The sequence below is a fragment of the Hevea brasiliensis genome, chromosome 10 (assembly GCF_030052815.1).
Source record: "Hevea brasiliensis isolate MT/VB/25A 57/8 chromosome 10, ASM3005281v1, whole genome shotgun sequence".
Classification (NCBI taxonomy): Eukaryota; Viridiplantae; Streptophyta; class Magnoliopsida; order Malpighiales; family Euphorbiaceae; genus Hevea; species Hevea brasiliensis.
In genome coordinates, this window is record NC_079502.1 from 83,071,939 (window position 1) to 83,077,453 (window position 5,515).

At 39.2% G+C, this 5,515-nt stretch overlaps 1 pseudogene; it reads left to right on the plus strand.

Annotated features, from left to right (window-relative positions):
- Nucleotides 1–2,015: 2,015 nt before the first annotated feature.
- LOC110670413 (alkane hydroxylase MAH1-like) lies at nt 2,016–3,806 on the plus strand (annotated as a pseudogene).
- Nucleotides 3,807–5,515: the final 1,709 nt, after the last annotated feature.

Below are 5,515 nucleotides of genomic sequence, written 5' to 3' on the forward strand. Positions count from 1 at the left end.
CACATATCATTGGCCTCCATATCCAGCTTCCATTCTTCAGACTCGAGAAGCTCATTTTTGAATTTCATTTACTTTACTCCTTTGAACTCCCACCATTTTATTCGAGCTACACTATTTCTTCTGACCTTACTTAAATTGTTCCTAAACTTGACATCCAAGATCACCAACCGATGTTGACTTGTTAAAGCCTCTCCTGGAATGACCTTGCAATCCTTGCATAGAGCTCTATTTGTCTTCCTGGTTAAGAAGAAGTCGATTTGGCTTCTATGTTGCCCACTTTTGAAAGTCACTAAATGTGACTCTCTTTTTATAAAGTAGGTATTTGCTAGTATTAGGTCGTATGCCATAGCAAAATCCAGGATACTTTTTCCCTCCTCATTTCGACTTCCAAAGCCAAAACCTCCATGAACATTCTCATAACCTTGTCTATTACTTCCTACATGTCCATTCAAATCTCCACCAATGAAAACATTCTCTTCATTCGGTATGCTTTGCATTAAATCATCCATATCTTCCCAAAACCTTTGTTTACTCTCACTGTCTAGTCCTATTTGTGAGGCATAAGCACCAACTATATTTATTGTTTCTCTTTCTAGTACTAGCTTTACTAATATAATTCTATCTCCTACTCTTTTCACAGCTATTAGTGCATCTTTCAATATCTTATCTATGATTATGTCCACTTCTCTCCTTTCCGGTAAACCACAGTTTGTACCATGAATTACCCACTTCCTTACTTTTCTCTCCTATCCATTTAGTCTCCTGAATGCAAGCAATATTCACCCTTCTCCTTTCCAAGGTATCCACAAGCTCCATTAATTTTCCTGTAAGTGATCCAATATTCCAAGTACCAACCCTGATCCTCCTCCTAACCTGCTCCTTCCTAATTGGTCTCTTTCTATGATATCTTCTATTGTTTTCTATGTCTATCTTGTGTTCTATTCCACTATCTATTCTACTATCTATCCTATCAACTAACTTCTTTACCCACACCCGTCCATGATGTGGGAACCCTTGCTCACTTAACACCACACCCAGGCGCCGGCATGGCACGTCGCTATCGGTGAATGCCCTACACCCTTGCATATTTCTCACTACACCCGAGCTCCGATGTAGCGCGTCGTTAGTAGAGGACGCCCCAACGTTTATATCATTTGAATCCATATCATAAGGTATGACGAAATTTTTACGCTGGTTGTCACTTACCGCAACCCTCTTCCTTTATCCAGGCTTGGGACCGGCTAAGCGCAAACTACTTAGGCGGAGTTACTTTCAATATAAATATTAAAAAAAATATTTAATATTAAGAAAATTCTTATTTATATTCGAATTATCACACATATAACATGTATAATATATGAAATTCACATATTTATATATTAATATATTGTGTTCATGATATATTAAGTGCAGAAAAACTTTTTTTTAATATTAATATTTTATTTTATTTTATAATTAGCCCTAATTATAAAACTTAAATTCAAAAACCTTACAATTCTGTGGAGGCTTTAATACCACTACTAAAGATTTGGTATGATGCGTATGACTATATACCACTGCTTTCCACTTCTGATTAAAGGTGTAACAAAATTGATACAATTATTAAAATTTTGTATATTTTAAGCCATTAAAAAAATAGTCAGATTCAAACTATACATATATCAATTAACAGTTTATATATATATATATATATATATATATATATATATATATAGCATCACATAAATGTCCTAATTCTTATACGTGGTTGATACGAGGAATTATTAGGTGCACCCGGTGCACATACACCTTCTCTCATAATCATGTAGGACCCACTTCCTATATAATAGGAAGAACCCACTTTCTGTGAGAGAGTGAGCACTATTTTTTAGTGCACCGGGTGCACCTAATAATTAGCCGGTTGATACATCTGCAAAATGACGTTGGATTTACTAACTGAAACTGGCTAGCTATTCTTGTATTATATATAGGCCAAAACTGGTTCCAGAAACTCAAAGCAGATCTCACAGCTAAGGCAATGGCCTCAGAAATCCTTCTTCATATCTTCGTAGCAGTCATTAGCTTTGTGGTTGTTCGTTATTTGTTCAATAAAAATGGCCAACCCATAAACTGGCCGATCTTAGGTATGCTGCCAGATACTCTCGTCCACCTCAGCCGAATTCACGAGAGGTTCACAGAAGTTCTTGAGCGAAGTGGGCACACCTTTTTGTACCAAGGTACCTGGTTTTCTAACGTCAAGGTGTTAGCCACAGTTGATCCAGCCAACGTCCACTACATAATGAGCTCAAACTTCTCAAACTTTCCTAAAGGGTCCAAGTTCTCCAAGATTTTTGACGTTTTGGGACGCGGGATTTTCAATTCCGATTCAGAGAGGTGGATGAACCAAAGAAAACTTGCTCAAGCATTGTTTAACCATCGGCGGTTTCACCAGTTCTTGAACAAGACTAGTCGAGACATGGTGGAGAAAGGGCTGGTTACAGTGCTTGAGCATGTAGCTGAACGAGGGCTAGTCGTGGACATGCAAGATTTGTTTCAGAGGTTCACATTTGATATCACATGCAAATTGATTATAGGCTACAACCCAAGATGCCTGTCAATTGATTTCCCAGAAGTAGAATTCTCCAAGGCCATGGATGATGCGGAGGAAACATTGTTTTGGAGGCATATCACGCCTGAATGGTTCTGGAAGTCGCAGAGGAAGTTAAAGATCGGACAGGAGTGGAAAATGGAAAGAGCTTGGAAAACTCTGGATCGTATATCAGCTGAATATATATCAAGGAAAAGAAAACAACTCAACAATCAATCACTTTCCCCTGACGATGGATCAGAGGGTGTTGATTTGTTAACATCATATATGAAGGATGCTGAAATCATGGGATCCAAACCCGACGACAAATTTCTAAGAGATACCATTATGAACATGGTTCTGGCAGGGAAAGACACCACTAGTTCTGCTCTCACTTGGTTCTTCTGGCTTATTTCCAAGAATCCGCAAGTAGAAAGCAAGATAAGAGAGGAGCTTAAAGCAAGTGTACCAGTAAATCAAGCAGAAAATTGGAGGCTATTCAATCCACAGGAGCTAAACAGCCTAGTTTATCTTCATGGGGCACTCTGTGAATCTTTAAGGCTGTACCCACCAGTTCCATTCCAGCACAAGGCCCCTCTCCAGGAAGACGTGCTTCCAAGTGGGCACCAAGTGAATTCTGAAATGAAGATAGTGTTGTGCTTGTATGCGATGGGAAGGATGAAATCCATATGGGGAGAAGACTGCCTGAAATTTAAGCCAGAAAGGTGGATTACTGAGGGAGGAAAGGTGTAGCATGAGGCATCATACAAGTTTTTAGCATTTAATGCAGGACCAAGAACTTGTTTGGGAAAAGAAGTGGCTTTCACTCAGATGAAGACGGTGGTTGCTGCCGTAATCCATAACTATCATGTTCAGGCAGTGGAAGGGCATCCTGTGTCTCCCAATGTCTCCATTATTCTTCAGATGAAACATGGCTTCAAGGTGAGGATTAGCAGGAGATGGGTTTGAATTATTTTTTATGTTTTCATTTATGTGCTCTAAATGTTGGAAAATAAACTTAATAGTTATATATATGGAAAATGAAGAGTAACTACATCAGCCTAGTATTAATGTGATTTCTAGTTAAGTGCATGTTGTCAAGTGTGTACGTGAGTTCATGTTATTACTGTCATTCATCAATGGATTCATGTACTTAGAATTATGGAGTCATATCATTTACTATATGGAGGTGTTGTAATTAAGTATGAAATGTAAGAGTGTTGAAATTTTTATTTTATAATTGAGGTGTTTGTGTATTAAAATTTTTCTTTCAGGTGTATACATCGGACCAATTAATAAATGACATATTAATCAAAATAATGATAGAAATATATATTCATATTTTTAATTGATTAAATGCACAAACACTTTAATTTAAAAAAAAAATTTCTCTGTGTATCTCTCTTCTAAGTAATTTTTTAAGGATTGTGCCTATTCACCTTCTAATTTCCAACACTAATTAATTGCCCGGTGTCAACTTTTTTTTTTAATTTGTTTCAACTGTTTTTAATATGGAAGAATAAAATTATCCCTTGCTAAATTACGAAAAGTTCTAATATAATCGTGTATATAATGGTTGTATTATGATTATTAATTATAATAGATTTTATATGAGTCTTATTATAATTAATGATTAAAGTATGTCGACACCATATTTTGGCCGATCCCCAAAATTAATAAAACTTTGGAACTGACCTCAGTACTAAGTCCCCTTTTGACAGCTAATCACGTTTCCGATCTCTCTTTGATAGACAGTCACATTTCCGATCTCTCCTCACAGAGAATTAAATCAATGCTAGGTCCTCACATCAGTCAGAGCCTTACCGGTCTATTAAATCGCTCACCGATCTCTCCGACCCGTTGTAGTATAAACAAAGTGAACTAGATCTTTTCTTACCAGTTTTATTGCCGATCTCCCTTTCAAAAGTTTAAGAGTTAAGGTTTTGGTCCGGTTTAATGAGGATTTCGATCTTAAGTGTTCAAATCAAATTTCCAATTTTAATCAAGTCCCGTTCAGCATTTCTTCCCTACCGATCTCATACTCTTTGTGTTTTCCGATCTCTCACACTTAGGTTAATAATCATCTTCAGTTATTTCAACATACTCAGACAATCAAGTGTTTAATAATTTAGAAATTTTCCGATCATAACCATTCATCGAACAAAAAGGGCATTCCACTTCATTTCATTTCAAAAATTTGTACAAGATCCCCCAGCCTGATCTACATTTTGCTCATTTTCTCTCTCACCCTCGGCCTCCTCTTCGCTTTCCTCCTCGCCTTGAGGCAGTCGGCCATCAAGAGAAGTCCTCTTAGGGTAACGCTCAGAGTTCGGCCAAGAGGTCCTTGTGAGCATTCACATAGGCACCAGCTATCCCTGTCACCATTTCCTCGTCTTTCGCCTTAAGCTCCTCGATAAGTTGGGCGACCTGAGAAGCTTCGTTGGCCCGGAGCGCCTCGACTTCCACGAGCCCGATCCCTTCGGCGAACATGATTCTGTTCGGCCACTCTGTCTTCATAGAACTTCGCCCGCCCCTCAACTTGAGATATGTAATCCTGAGTGGATGCGAGTTGGGATCGGAGGGAAGCCATTTCCTGATTCTTCTTCTCGATCTCCTTGCCCAGGCGATGAGCCTTTTCCCGAACTATGGTTTGGTTCACCAGGCACTCCACGTTCAGGCTCATGGCGCGAGTCAAGATATCGTCAAGGCTGTCCGGGGATAGCCTTTCCCGATCCTCCCGAAGGCAGATGGAAGACCCCAACACTTTGGCAAAACCGGGGTTCTCCCGAACAGTCCGGTTATTCTTCAGGGACTCCATCAACGTTTGAGCGCCACGAGAGGAGGATCTCACAGAAGGTTGAGAAGGACCCCTTTCTGTGCTTGGAGCAACTGGAGGGGGTGGAGCCGGCTCTTCTTGTTGAGGAGGAGATCGGACAGCTTCAGTGATCG